Raw genomic sequence first — 16,286 nt, 5'->3', positions numbered from 1 at the left:
GATGAATATGGAATACAATAGGACACCTGGGCAGGTCTCATTGCCATTTGCATGCAAGATTGTTTTATCCACAGTTCATTTTAAAACTCTTACAGAGTTTTGAATTTCAAGTAAAATTCCATTTTGGCTAACTGTATAAATACAGAGATCCACAATTTCTCCAGAATCCACCCTTTCCTCATTAAATGGCACTTAACGTCTCAATAACTCACTCTGAGACATTTGCAGGAGAAAGAATAAAAACCATTTTGTTTACTCACAGTTGCTTGAAATTATAGAGTTGTGTATGCTGATTTTTTTTTTTACTGCACACACACAGTAAAAAAGGAAGGAAGGATGAACATATGGATCTTAGTACTCGAAGTCACTTTCCCCAGCTCTGATTATTGCATAGACACGCTGAAATTAGAACAATTAATTTTACAGATGTTGTTTGATATCAACGGACTCACTTCTAGGTTTTTTGATAGTTGGCATCCTTGTTTACTGGACCTCAGGAAGTATGCATGTCAGACATAATTGTGCAAATGTGTCATGAATTAAGACAACAATGTAGCTACTGAAGTGACAAATGTCTAACATAGTTTCCAGTAAAGCTGTTCTTGGAGCATATTGTTGGCATTCTTATTTTAATTCAGACCGTAAAATACACCATTTTTGCAGGGAGAGGAAACCTTTGCATTTTAAAATTGTGATTAAATTGGAAGCTTACCTGAATATCTGGAAAACACTAGCCTTTGAGAAGATAGATGCTGCCTGCCTGCCAGCTTTCAGTCACAGACTTTTCCAACACCCAGCAGGGAAAATTAGATTCTATCTGTCTGTGTAATCAGTGATTCTCCATAGCCCACAAAAAGGGCAAATGGATTTTAGATATCTAAACCAAACAAAGAAGAAAATCACAGCTGTCTATACTGCAAAACCCTGGCAAATACCAGCAATGGCCACATCTCTGCCCAGCAAGATTGCAAACAGCAGAGCTACTGTGTGTTGTGTGTCAGCAACAAAACAGGAGATAGCAGATGTGAAGAATAAATGTTGCCTCTAACAGACTTAAAACTAAATATCTCTATGCTCATCAGGTTCCATAATGGAAAAAAAACTATTTTTCATACACGAAAATGACCACAAGGCTGATATCTAGGTACTCCAGCTTAATCAAAATTGTTCCGCTTTTAAAAAGATTTGGTTGGTATTGCAGTCACGATTTCTCTGCAGCTTATTCAGGAGTTCATTGGGAGGAGGTAATGACTAGGAAAATGACAAAGGAAACTGTTACTGACCATTAGTGAGCAATCACTCTGTCATATTACCAAGATAATTTAGATAAATGGAAGGGTGGGGGGTGGGAAGAGCTGTCTCCCAGGGAAACAAGAGGGCGATATTTCACACAGCCTCTTACAGGGGTTGGCATACTCCTGGCATGTGTGTGCATGTGTTTAACCCCAATGACTTTGATTGGTTCCTTCATATAATCTGTCTAACAATCCCCGTCAGCAATTTGAGAAAAATAAGTTAAATCTAACAGTTCAGAACACACAGGCAAAGCAACAAAGCAAATGTGAATATGAAAAAGCACTAATTTTGGATTCCCCCATTTTTAGCAGCAACACATGCACACTCAGCCACAAGGAAAGCCCACTGAACGCAAGTTATTTAGCTAGCGCACACCCACCCACCCACCCACCCACACACACACACACACAAACACACATATTAGTGCCTTCGCACTAATGGGACCAGTATACAAATCAATTCAAATCAATAAATTACATACACACACAGGCACAGAATAGATGTATATATACACACACACATATACACTGTATGTGTGTATATGTATAGGTATATACATATACTCTGTGTGTGTGTGTGTGTGTGTGTGTGTGTGTGTGTGTGTGTGTGTGTGTGCGTGCGTGCGTGTAATTTATTGATTTGAATTTATTTATATACTACTTCCATTAGTGTCAAGGCACTACTCTGGCAGTTTACAATAAAAACAGAAGAGAAATAAAATAAAACTACTGAAACCTATTAACAAATAATTAATAAAACACATAATATATATTGAGAATTATATATATAATTCTAAATAATAATGTGTGTAAGTAGAGTAGACATGGTCTAGAGGGGTGGGGTAAAAATCTAATAAATAAATAAATAAATAAATAAATAAATAAATAAATAAATAAATAAATAAATAAATAAATAAAGTAAGTAAGTAAGTAAGTAAGTAAGTAAGTAAATAAGTAAGTAAGTAAGTAAGTAAGTAAGTAAGTAAGTAAGTAAGTAAGTAAGTAAGTAAGTAAGTGCATTTACATTTGACTGAATTATGCCTATGATTCAAAAAACAAAACAAAACACTCAGCAGCCCACCCCAAACCCACAAATCCTGAATCCAAAATTAGAGGGCTGTAATACTAACTTTCCTACTCTTTCACTGAATCTGGTGGCATTAAAAGTACTGTACCTAAGACCGGCTGTACGGTGCCTCATTTCAATACACCCCTTAAAATAATTTCTAATACTCTCAGATCTGCTTACTGTGGCCTGTATTTCTGATTTCCTCAGCCTGATGCCTTCTTAGATGTGTTGACTTTCTTGATCTGGAGTGAAGGGTGAGCTGTGAAAGGGCCCAATTTCCTGACAACACCAAATTACCTCAAATGGTTGGAACAAAAATAGATTGTGCAGAGCTCTGAGAGGATTTGAGGGGGAATCATCAGTGAAATGGCAAATGTGGTTCAGTTTATGCTCATGTAAAGTGACAGATAAATTGAAACAAAGAAAGAAATCCCAGCTTCATATGTAATCAACCTATGAAATCTCAGGTAGCAGTGATTGACGAAGAGGTCCTGGAACTCTGGAGGAAACCTTAATGACCAAGTCTGTAGATGCAGTATAGAAAGGTAGTATTCTATGCCAGTCATAATTAGAAAAGTGATGGAAAAATTAAGTTCCCAATTATCATGCTGCCTTATATGAGTCAATGACATATTGAGCAAAATCCAGTTTGTGCATAACATCTGATTGCTTCCAACCCCTTAAAACACCACAGTCCCCTAGCTGTATGGTATAAAGTGGACTGCAGGTATGCCATACAACAGACAAAATTGCCCTTCTCCTTCTAATCTTGCTATATATTGTAAGTGGAGGGAAATGTGAGCAATTTTATACTAGTGAATTTGGAAGTTCATTTGCTGATTTATGGTAGGTATTACTTGACAGCCTTCCTCCACCACATTAAAAAAACAACAACAACACCCCAATGCAATGCCATCAATTATATATATATAAAATTGATGGCATTTAATTGTCTAGATCACCCTTAAATATTGTGTGTTACAACAGGAAATGCTAGAAACAATATCGTGCTCCAAAAAGTTTCTACTTTCTTTGAGAATAATAAAAGTTGACCAATCCCACTCAAACAGACTGAAGTGACCCCCCAAAAAACTTACCGTAATGGGTTTGTATCCTAAAGATGGCAGGACATGACTTCAAGTTGAAAACTTGATCTTTTATTGTTTCGTTAAAGTTTTTAGTTGGAAGCTAAACCCAATAGGTTTTGGGGGTCAATTCAGCCTGACTGGGATTGGTCAACTTTTAATATAGTGCTCTTGTGAAAAGTCCATTTCATCCTTAGCCACTGTGAGAATGGCAGCTAAATCTCAGAAGGAACAGGGAAATAGCTGACATCATAGTCCCAGCTAATCAGAAAGTCCTGGCACTGTGTCCCTGCAAGCCCTGGTTCCACTACACTACTGTGATGGTATTACATGAGGCTGAAACCACTGTGCAAGACCTGAGTTGACATGACAACAGGCATTATTAGAAGAAAAGAACATAATATTTCCAGAAGGTCCCAGGTTCAGTTCCTGGCAGTTCAAGATAAAACCAAGATAAATTTTGTCTGGAACTCTGGAGCAGCCATTCTTAATCTGTTTTGGGCTGCAGCCATAAACACAATATGAAAGAAATAAAGTATAGGCTGAACTGGGGTTGTTTAAGTCATATAACAAACTTTCTAAGGTGGCATGTGATTGTTTCCAATCTGTAGCTCCCTTCAAATGTGCCAGGGACCCCAAGGGGGCTATAGGGCCTCTGTTGAGAACAGCTGCCCTAGAGAGCCTTTGCCACTCACTGTAAAAGAACATTACTGAGAAATATAAAGAAATATATTTCCATATAAAATAGACTCCTGTCTTCCTGTGGAGCTTGATGGGGACTCCAAATAAATTAAATTCAAAGTGAATTTCCAAGTTTATTTTCAGGCAAGAGAGATGACAAATTAATATATGAAGTTGTAAGAGATGCTTGTTTCCATGAGGGTCTGGCCTATTCTTAATGATTTTTAGAATGCTCATTTTCCCAATACACAGACAATTACTCCCCAACAGGTAAAATGCTATAGCTGGGCTCAGTTATAATTTTCCGTATGATTTCCTTCTTCTCTTTCTTAGAGTTTTACAGTATAGCCGTGAGGGTGAAAAATAGCAATAAACTCAGCCTAATCCTTCTAAAAGCTCTAATCTGTGCAATGGACCACAAATTCTTCTGTAATTCCCCACCACCACCACAGAGAGAGATTAATTGATAACTGAGGCATTTTCCCATGGCTTTTGCTTGTCACTGAAAAACAAGGCATTTCTATTTCCCTGCCTATCTTCTCCATTTTGATCTGTATTGGAGCAGTGATTTCCATGGCAACAGACAGATATCCTAAATCACAACCACTGTTTCTTGTCAGAAATGTGCCAAATTTGGGCTGAATCAATCACTTGTGGATTTGAATATGGGAAAATCACTATACAGAGATGCCTTCTATTCGCAATTATTTATTGATCTCTTCTGGAACGCAAGGCCACATCTTTCTCTTCAAGCAAGCTTTTCCTTAATTATTGGCTCATTGAGTGGGTTTCTTAAATAGATTTTTGTGCCTTATTGCTTGAATGTGTTTTCGTGTTGTTTGTGTTTACCATCTTTTATTATAATATATGCTTGATCTTTTTTAGTATTCGTTTACTTATTGTTTTTAGTGTTAAATGTTGTCTTTGAATGATGTGAGCCATCTTGGGTCCTTCTTAGGGAGAAAGGTGTTTATTTTAAATATATAAACAATAATTTTCCCTTAAAAGTTTGAGTGACATTGATTATAGTACTGTACTAGTTTCATTATTGATTTTTGCATATATTTATTATTACATATGTTATCCAAAAAACTTTTGGCTATTAGGCAACTCATAAATTTGATTTAGCAGAGGCAGTAGTATTAAACAGACAGGGTAATGTTATAATGTTTGGAATCCTGTTTGAACACAAAGCTTTGAGATCAAATTCTCACTTGACCATGAAATTCACTGAATGATGTTGGGGCGGTTACACTGTCTAAACCTGACCTAACTCACAAGGCTATGGTGAGGATAAAATAGGGGAGAGCCATATTCACTGTCTTGAACTCCTTGCAGAAAAAAAATGTTAAGAATACAAGTAATAGTAGTTATATTAATAACGGTGATAATAAAAGGAAAAACATAGAGTTTCCACAACTCTATTGAATCACTCTCCCAACGTAATCTGGTCATGGCTCTATTACTCTCTACAGCTTTTTTATTGATTTAAGCTTTGTATTAAGCATTCCTAATCTACATGATGCAGTGGTCTACAACTACTGTATACCTTGAAACTATGTAATGCTTTATTCTGCCCGCATTGAAGCTTTTTGATCTGCTTCATGCAGGGTATATACCCTCCATCTATCTGAGGACCCCTGCGTGTTGTATGTTTTATGCCAATAAGGGTCTTCTCATGTCATGTATTGGCTACCTATTCATTTCTGCATTTGAAATCAATGCAGAAACAAATGGGCAGCTGATGCAGGGCAGCCAGAGTGGGGGAAATATGCTGATATTTTCTCACCCCAGTGAGAAGTCTGGCCACTACATTCTGCACCATTTGAAGCTTCTGCATCAGTCTCAAAGGTAGCCCCATGTAGAGCACATTACAGTAGTCTAATCTCGAGATTGCAAGCGTATGGAACAGAGTGTTGACTGCCCCAACATCAAGATAGGGACGCAGCTGGGCAATCCGCCAGAGATTTAGTTACTTACGAGGAACCTGCAAACAAGGAGTTTACTTTTAGATAATTGCAACAAATAGCAGCTAATAGTCCTTAGGCTAATCTTTAAAAACTAAATTTCCAAATTCCGCTCATTTTGATTCTTATGCTCCTACAGCTGGCAGTGTCGTCCTAGTTCTGCATGCTGGCAATGTGTTTTAGCTAGCAAGGAAATGTGGCAGCATGATTTAAAATGTAAGAATTTATCTGCCATTCAATTTGAGAACAACTTATTACAGTAATAAGCTGGCCTTCCCCCCTGCCAGCTTCTAAGCTAATTTAAATTATTCCTTTCTTCTTTCCTATTTATTATTTATGATTGCTATGTTCTGTTATTGATATTTTGTACTTATGTTATTATAATTTTATATTTTTTGTGTTAGCCGCTCAGAGTGGTAGCGACCTACCAGATGGGCGGGATATAAATCAAATAAATAAATAAATAAAATAAATAAAAACAGTAGCAACTCCATGAAACAAACTGCAAAGGGCTATATCACATGCTCTCGATAACGTTAAATTGAAAATCTCTGATCGGTGATGAAGTCAACCAACATAAGATTCTTAAAACCACCAATTAAATTCTACATTGATAGTTTTATACAAAATCAATAACATAGTATGTTTGCTGCTTAAAAACACTATTACATTAACTGGTGAAGATTCAAGTGGCCAGTTTCACCGCCTATAAGGGAGAATTATAACTATTGATGCTTTTGATGCAATACAACAAATGTAGGTTTTCTTTAAAATTCAGGCCACTTCCTAAATTGCTAGAGGCCAGAAATGACTCTACATTTGCCCTGGCATCAAACTGAATGATGTAGATTACTGTGAAAGATTAGTTTGAATTGTAACTTATCAAAATTCTGTGGACATTTCTAGGTCTCTTGTCCCAGCATATTAGAAAAGTGAGCATGATAACTGGCAACACTCACGGTTTGATTTCTAAGAGGCATCAAGAACTTGGAACTGTAACAGTTTTAGAGGACAGCTTCCATAATCTGCCAAGTGGTATTGCTGGTTAGAGGATTGTGAGAGTTGTAGTCAAAAAAGTAACTTTTATGATTGCTGGAGGGCATGCTAGGGTTTATCAGGGAGAAAATAATGCATGCAAAATCAGGGAGAAAATAATGCATGCAAAATCAGGGAGAAAATAATGCATGCATAATGCATGCAAAAAAAAGTCTTTGTCACTACACTAGAAAGCCAAACTGGAGCAATTCAGCTTTACTGTTATTTATTATTGCTGTGAAGCTTGCATTGCATTTGAAATTGCAGTCAATTCTCACACAGGCAGATTGATTCAATAGTTTACTGTTTGTACTGCTTGCTATGCAGATTGCACCGCAGCCCGCAGCCTCCCTTCTTTCCTTCCTTCCTCTGGTCCAACATCAGTTGATTCTTGCTTCCTCTCCTCCTGCCTCTGCAGATCCTCTTATGGTTCATTGTGAAACCAATTTCTTGTTGCTTCAGATTACTAAAAAACTTTCCTATAGAAAATAAAATGGAAAGATACTTAACAATCTAGTACAGTCAGTGTTCTGTCTTTTATATTGGAAACATTGCAAAAATCATGCTACCATGTTTTGCATACGGCAAAAGTAATCACTTGCTGAGTTTATTTACATGTGAGCAACTGGGTGGGCATTGGTGGTGCAGTAGTAAAGGGTCAGGTGCAGGAGTGCACCATGACAACACTCACAGCCGTGCTCCCCCAAGAACAGCCCAACTTTGCAGACAACTATGTAGACCTATATCAATTAACCAGTCATAGCAGTTTTCATCTCTACAGATTTCAACTGAGATGCCAGGGACACATGACATTATTGCCCCTCCATGCTGCTTTGAATTGCAAATCTGGATTCCACTACATCTCAGTTAGCATTTGTCAAGGGGAGACAAACTACATTTGTTCCAATCTCAGTAAAGTGGGGTCTCGACTTACGAACTTAATCCGTATTGGAAGGTAGTTCTCAGGTCGAAAAGTTCTTAAGTCGAATCTGCATTTCCCATAGGAATGCATTGAAAACCATTTAATCTGTATCTGCTCTTTTCGTCCATAGAAACGAATGGGAAGCTGCTATTCCGCTTTCTGCCACTAGGGGGGGGGATATTTTTTTTCTTTTTTCCTTTTAACCTAAGATGACTTAGCTTTAAAAAAAAGGAAAAAAAAGAGTTCCTAACTCAAATCTAAGTTCGTAAGTCGAGTCCATATATTCCTATGAGAGCGGTTCGTAAGTCTAAACGTTCGTATGTCGAGCCGTTCGTAAGTCGAGACCCCACTGTATCACTATCTGGGTGTATCACTACTGCCAGTGTCATGTACAGTAGTGGTTAGAAGTTGGATGATGACTCACATTTCCACTTGGCCATGAAGTTGATTCAGGAACCTTGAGCCACTCATAATATCTCAGTTGAACCTGCTTCACAGGGTTGTTGTGGAGATTAAATTGGGGGAGGAGAACTCTGTACACCGCCTTGAATTCCCTGTAGGAAAGGCAGGATTATAACAGCAATTAATAAATGCCTGGCAGGTACTGAACGGGAAATGAATTCAAACTTCTCACAACCTTTTCTTTGAGGCTGTCATTCCTCTTGACTTGGCGGGTTCCATCTCAAGCCCAAAGCATCTCTGCCATAAATTGTATACTCCACTTGTCATTACCAGCACCCGTTGGGATGTCTGAATGGAAAAGATGGGAAACTTTTTACAGCTTGCTGAGGTGAGCCACATCATTACAACACTGAACCCATTATAACAAATGACAGTTATTAGCAGAGCATTCATGCTGAGGGAAGAACAAAAAGAGGATTAGTCACTGAAATGGTACACTGCCATTTAAAGCACTGGTGAATACCACCTGCTCATAAGTAGTTGCAAGTCAGCATTTACATATCGGAGTACTCCTCTTTAATGAAAGGGCTTTGTCTTCTGCTCACCTGATAGAAAGGAACGGTTCAGTTGCTGTACCACATTTTCCTTGCTAGCTAATTATATTGTTGTGCTCACAAAAAACATACAACACTGTTCCTGTATAGTCTTTGTGTAACTGGAAGAATCTTAGCTGGAAGAACCAGGAAGTCTGTTGTTAAATCAGAACTCTATTATTCTCCTGGGATTCAGCAACCACAAAAAATAAATAATAAATAAAAAATAAATACCAGTTCCATTGCTCACTCCGAGATTAAATTCAAAAGTATTCCTTAAGATAGCCTCTCCTGCAGGTGTGAAGAATAAAATCTTCTTCAAGAGGCAGTCTGTTGTGGATGGCTTATGAATGGAGGAAGCAGTAGCCCTCAGATCTGGGGATTAGGTAACACAGTCTATGAGCTGCCCAGCCTGGCTGTCTTGATATAATGAGATAGTTTAGCAAAGAATTTCCAAGCCCAATGAGAGTTCCCACATCCAGCACAAAAGTAGGACTTCCCTCTTTTTCTCATTGTGTTGTTGTACAATTTTGCATAATGGCTCCTGCTATTTTTCCCTTTACAAATGGAACTAAGTGCATATGCACAACAAACACAAAACAACAGGTGAGTTGCTCACAAAGACACAGAAAACGCATGCAGTGCTGCCATTTTTAATAATCTATGCAGCCAGGTAGTCATTATCACAGTTTTCATTTTGGCCCATCTCTGAAAATGCACAAAATAATCAGTTCTGAAAGGTGAAATTTTTCTGGCCCAATTCAGCCAGCCCACACATTAATGGGCCCTGGGATTCTTTGTTGTTTATGTCTGCCTGGGGAGTTATAAAACCCAAGTCTATATCTCTGATATTGAAAACAGCCTCCCTTCTTTCAATCAGTCAATCAATCAATCAATCATCATCATCATCATCATCATCATCATCATAATATGCTGTCAAGTCAATTCTGACTTATGGTAACCCTTTTCATGGTTTTCCAGGTGAAGAATACTCAGAAGCGGTTCACCACTCCCTTCTTCTAAGGGCATCCTGGGAGTGTGCAGCTTGCCCCTTGCTACACAGGCTGCCTCTACTCACTGGTGGCATAGTGGGGAATTGAACTCCCAACATCTGTCTCTGCAGCCAGATACCTAAACCACTGAGCTATTCAGCCGGCATTCTACTGTCCATAGAACTACTCAGAATCCTTTCCTGAAATCAGATTGCAGAATCTCCCTGTGGTTATGCTGATTGGAAGCTTCTGGGCACTGTGGTCTACAAAAAGGATTTTCTTGAGTTCTTTTCTCAAATGTGATGACACACGAACTCTGCTATCTCCTGTGACATTTCTTTAAAGTATATTTCCTTATAAGACACATGGGCTATATCAATAAAGAAGTAGGAAGTCATTATCCTGGACCTTCCATATTTGTCTTGTGCTTCTCTGTCTCTTATCATTGATGAATGATCCCCATAGTTTTGTGCTTGACTGTTTTATTTTCCTCATTTTTCACATTTTATGATGCACACAGGCTGGTGTGATAAAGCTTGTCAAATTCAGCCATCTTCCACATCTGCTTCACCATCATCTACATATTTATCTTTCTGCTTCTGTCCCGTTGTGGCATTCTCATAAGTACATTGATCTGTTTTGGTTATAATTACTTAGGCTAAATGGGAGTGGGGGTCGCTGCATAGAAAGAGCAACGCTGACTAGAGAAACAGATTATAAATTTGATTTATTTTTTTCTGCCCTCAGAATTTTAATTTTGTGTCTTTAATCTCACTAGCAAGTTTTCTAGGCCCAATAGACTCAACTCTCTAGAACTGGTACATTGTGTCTTCTATCTGAAAACTGATACCTATTTCTCATAGCTTAACATCTTCTTGCCAAGGTTATATTTCTCCAGAGACCACACTGAGACAAACCCTTATAGGATTACGGCATGATCAGAAAAGGGCAAGATTTTTTAAAAATTTAAATAATATCCACCATAAAGGCAAGGCTTCACATGGAACAAGTGGACAATATTTTCCCCACTCTTTTCTCATTTGGGATGAACATGTATATGAGAATGAGGTATTTTGAGGCCAGCCAATGGCTTCACTGAAAAGGCTGTTTTGTTTTAAAATGACCTTAAAAGTAAGGTAAATCAATAGGTTGCTGGAGTTTAATAATAGCCCCAAGGTTGTTCTGATCATGAATGAGAGGTGCAATGGTTAAACTGCTATACTACATTCAAAACTGTTCTCATGACCCAGGGTTCAATTCCAGGTAGCCGGTTCAAGGTTCACTCAGCTTCCCATCCTTCTGAGGTCAATAAAAAGAGTACCCAGCTTACTTGGGGAAGGTGGGGGGGAATATGTAGTCTCTCCAAGAAAGTGTTTTAAGCGCTATGGGGTGGCATATAAGCAGCATACTTTGCTTTTGCGCTTATCCAGATATACAGCTATAAGTTGCCCTTGGCCATACTGATGTTCAACGTGGAAACAGAGAAGCAAATATCACCCACGCACATACACAATGTAGTGAAATCATGGGAACTGTGGGGACTAATCAAAGCTAATAAACAAGGTGCCCGTCATGTGCCTGGTCACATGATCATGCAAAGAACCAGTAGTTAGGCTCAATTTGCTGCTGCAATATCTGTGGTTCTGTGGTTGGTGGGAGAGAGATTTTGACCATAGTGTCAAGAGGGCCTAGATAGGCACGTAGGTAGATAGCTGGACAAACACCACATAGTTTTTCTTACCCAAATTAGATTTTATAGGTGTGATGGGGCATGTCTCACATATGCAGTAACTTTAATAAGAAAGTGGTTGTGTTGGGGGAGGCAAATTTTGTTCATAAATAGATAAAAAAAAGATCTAAAATTCCCACAAAGACAGATTGTGTCCAGCATCACAGAAACAGAGAGGAGATTACACCTGTGGATTCAGACAAATCCAAAATTACTATCCAAACTGGCCTGATTCAGACAGAATTGGATGAGGCTCGAACTGGAATGGCCAGATTCTGTTCCAGAGTGCAGCAAAACCAAATTTACAGCTCAGTTTGTGGTCAAAGCACAAATCAGGTCTGATGCATTATAAATCACTTTCCTTTTTCTTTCTTTAAAGCAGACTTTCATAGTACCAAGTATGTGAAGCCCTGAAGCTGACTGTCTCCAATCTGCCAGCTTCACTCCTCTCTTTTTTGAGTCTCTTCTGTCCCACATTTTATGTACTGTACTTCATTGCACAACAAAATACAGTAAGTTATAGCCATCTTGGCTTTCCATTGCAAGTCAAGGAGGCGTGCAAATTGATTTCAGCTCGAGGGCACAAAACCAGGTTTAATTTGAACACACCAGATCTCATCTGATTTTGGCTGCTAAGCAGGGCCAGACCTGTTAGGCCTTAGATGGGAGACTATCAAGAAACATTATCAATCTCTAGGCAGGAAAGACTCCTGTCTAGAACTCCAGAAAGCTGCTAGCAGTCAGATTAGCTATACTGGGCTACACGGACTGGTGTTCTGTTACAACATAAGGCACTTTCCTGTGTCAGACGTAAGCCTGTGTTTTAGTTCAGTGTCAGATGAGGGCCCTGCATTCGTTTCTTGCTGAAATTTGCCCTCTTTGAGAGATGCTATTTGCCTACAGCAATCAGTTCCGGAAAGGGTTACAGCCAACAGTACCTTCAGAGACACTGAATACCAGAGAAGGGCAATTTTCATTAAGAAACTATTCAGGAAACTGGCATAAGGTGACAATGGAAACTTTTCTGGAAATGTAATAGAAGCTTCAGAGGTTTTAATCTGGATCATAGCAAGGAGAGTAAACAGTTAAATTGCCCCCTAACTATTTTCATGGATGCTATTTACCTCAGGGCTTGATAAAGTTACTTTTTTAGACTCCCTCAGCCAGGCTTGTTTACATAAGCAAAAAAAACCTCTTGCTTTTACTGTAACTCCATGTGTAGTTCAGCTCTAATTCATCATTCTTTTCATGCCTTGTTTATCTGCTTTTACTGACTGTTTTTTCTGTTTTCTAACTGTTCTTAAAGTAACAGATTGGAGTTTTTAATTATTTGTTGTGAGTCACCTCCGCATCCAGTATGGATGGAAAGGTTGAATATGCATGTCTTGAAAGAAATCCAGTAACCTTATCGCACCTGCCTAGTTATTCCTCTTAGGCTCAAAGATTCAAACCATCCGTCTCGAAAGCTTGTGCTTCTTTTAATCGTGTTTGGCTCACGTAGAGAATGCAGCTATTATTTCCTAAAGTAGCTTGGTCGCTGTAAAATGTTCACTTTCTAATCTTTCTGAACTACCGTCGAGGGTCGACTGTAACCTTTCCTAAGACGGTAAGTAAATGAACTCATTTACAGTCAATACTTGCACTATGTGGAGCCCCTTTAACTCAAGCCAGTAACATATGCCATAAAACAGTCAAGCAAGGGAGAGGTGGTGGAGTAGAATGAGGTTATGGGTGGATATATGTGGATTTTGTAGGGGATTAGCAAAGGGTTCTGTCTCCGATCAGTTCAGCTCAAGACCTAGTTGTTTGCCCAATCATTTTCCTAACTGTTTTTCTGATTATGATCCCTTGATTTCGAATGCATTGCTTTGAATGGATTGTTTTATTATCTTTCAACATTGTTGCTTCATTCCTTCTATTGGTTTTATAGTTTGTGTTAAAGGAAACCACTCTTTGTTTTTTTTTAATGTTCTTAGGCAAACAATGGCATGTAAATGTGCAAATATTTAAGGTAACTCTGCCATGCGTGTCCTTATGCTTTAGCTTCCTAAGTCAGTGATCTTCACCTTTAAAATATATTGATCAGTGTTTTTTTAAAGCTCTCTCTGAAATGTTGCTTAAAGGTTCAGAGTTTTTTCAACCTGTTCTTTACCATGAAGCTTTGTTCATATGTACATGGGTTATTCCAGTATATGTCTCAGGGTGAAAACAGACACTGACTCCACCCTTTGAACCACCATGGTGTACTCAAGATTCAATTGGCAAAAAGATAATATCCCACAAGTTTCAGGTCTGCCCTAGAGATGGGAAGGCCTGGGAGGAAAAATTGGGGAAAAAACAGTTTTTTTTTCAAAGCCAGTTTTGGGGGTTTTCCCCCAGAATAATTTTGAAAAAACTGAAAGTGGAATATGTTCTTTTACAATAAAAAATAATATGTCTGTGACATGGTATTCAAACTAGATAACATGAAGACCTCAATAAAAGACTTCTGAAACTTTATGTATTTAAGTTCTCTCTAGAGATGTAAAATTTCTGGAAATTTCCATTTTATTTTTCTGGAAAAAAAAACCAGAAAAATGTGTGTGTTTTCCTGGAAAAATTTGACATTTGCAGAAAATGTGTCTCTCTAGTCTGCACAAGCAGAATGGCCATAGCTGTTGCAACTGCTAATGCTGCCATTGAGTGCCTCCAGTCACTTCTAACTTATGGTGTCCCTATGAATAAATGACCTCTAAAAGATCCTATTAACAACTTGGCTCATGCTGTAGCTTTTACAATACTTTTAAAGCCTTTTGATACTCACTGTCTTTATGGACTGGGAATGCTATTGATCTAAGACTAGCTATGGACAAAGAAATTTTTATTTCCTCCTGCCTTAAATTGATACCCCAAGTGTTCTATAACACCAGTGATTCCTGCTGCAGTTTTCAAAGGCGTTGCTGAGAGAGAGAAATGAAATGCCAAACTGCTATAATTTAATGAGAGTTTTCCTGCATCAAATCCACTTCCTCAGTTATAAGTGTGAGATTATATGGCTGTCATATTTATACACAACAGTATGTATAACAGACAGGATACACATGATACCCCCATGACCAGGTGGGGATACTGAAGTTGGGCAACGTGACAATGGTTCATTAGTAAAGGAATAGACTATTAGGCTCTGAATAATGTCTATTATCAGTCTACAAGATAACAATAGTGTAGGTACCACTGAATGCTGTTAGCTGCCATGGAGGTCCTAAGCAACAGAAAAGTGGAATATGAATATTTTAAGGAGATGCATTGAAATAGAAAACAAGAGCTGGAAATTTCAGATTCATCCTGAAGTGGAATAATTTCTTCCAACAGGAAATGAGGGGGAGGGAATCTACCGGAGTAATAATTGTTTCTATTTACAAATGTTCCTGTAGAACAATGTTAAATGACACACACACACACCAAACAAAGCCTACACAGTAAATGGAAAGGCACCAAGGGACATTGCAGAAGGAAGCACTGATGCAAGACAGCCTTTTGGTAGACTTCTCATTCTGTTTTCTTACCCGGCTCTTCTCTTTCCAAAAGTTGTTGCTTTCAATTACTGAACTGTAGCAGAGCCAACCATTTGAAAGCCCAGGTCAATGAGAGGAAGGCTGAAGGTGACAGACGTATGGCCACGGTCTTTACCAATTACTGGCCACCTATTGGAGCTTCACGGTCTTTGTGGATGAAGCAAGGAGTGTCTTTTCCTGGGGTAGATCAGTCTCTGAAATGAAGAGTTGTACTTTCAGTACAAAAATTCCCAAGCCATGCTCTTGGTTTCAGAAATATATCTCTCAGCAAGTTTGGAGGGAGGAGGGAACAACAGTAAAATGAAAGGTGCTTTGTCTACATTCTTTGGCAGGATTGCCCCCTACTGGGCCAACATTTTTAAGGATAGCTAAATCAAGCCCTTAAGGACTGCTTTCATTGATATGCATTATACTGATGTTCAGACAGCCAAGTTCATAAGATATATGAAACATATTGGTTATGCCCTGGTTCATACGTACATGCCTCATCATCATCACCATTACTTGATTCTTCTGCATTTGACTATTACATACCTGTTGATTGACACCAGAGTGTGTGAACTGTTGAAAAGCAGTGCCCTTCAGATGAAAAAAGGAGATTTAGAACAGTCTGTGATGGTTCACTCTCATATACATATCCTCCACTGATATAGTATGTGTATGGGATATAATATGTACATGTGTAGCATTTGTGTAGTTCTTTTTTCAACAGATATGCATTGTTTGGGCTGGGTAGGAGTTTCATAGACAGGAGTGCCATGCAGGGGTATATATTTATGCTTTTCTTGTTCTTAAGAATGAGAAACTGGGAAATGTTTTACCTTGCTTACCAGACAGAAAATTTTCTGATACTCTTGACATTAATTCATGCATGTGCAAGAATAACTGCAGTAAAATTTGCATAAATAGCATGTTGTTGTTGTTGTTTAGTCGTTTAGTCATGTCCAACTCTTCATGACCCC

General features: G+C 38.5%; 1 long non-coding RNA gene across 1 annotated transcript; it reads right to left on the bottom strand.

Moving 5' to 3' along the window:
- Positions 1–424: 424 nt before the first annotated feature.
- On the bottom strand, positions 425–15,511 carry LOC140707975 (uncharacterized). The gene is made up of 4 exons (XR_013537772.1): positions 15,316–15,511; positions 8,692–8,804; positions 8,479–8,608; positions 425–7,611 (listed from the first exon to the last, which is right to left on the bottom strand). It is a non-coding gene; the product is annotated as an uncharacterized LOC140707975 (long non-coding RNA).
- Between the last annotated feature and the right edge of the window lie 775 nt (positions 15,512–16,286).

This window comes from Pogona vitticeps, chromosome 6, assembly GCF_051106095.1.
Source record: "Pogona vitticeps strain Pit_001003342236 chromosome 6, PviZW2.1, whole genome shotgun sequence".
Taxonomy (NCBI): domain Eukaryota; kingdom Metazoa; phylum Chordata; class Lepidosauria; order Squamata; family Agamidae; genus Pogona; species Pogona vitticeps.
The sequence above is the reverse complement of the archived record's forward strand: the minus strand, read 5'-3'. Positions and strand labels throughout refer to the sequence as shown.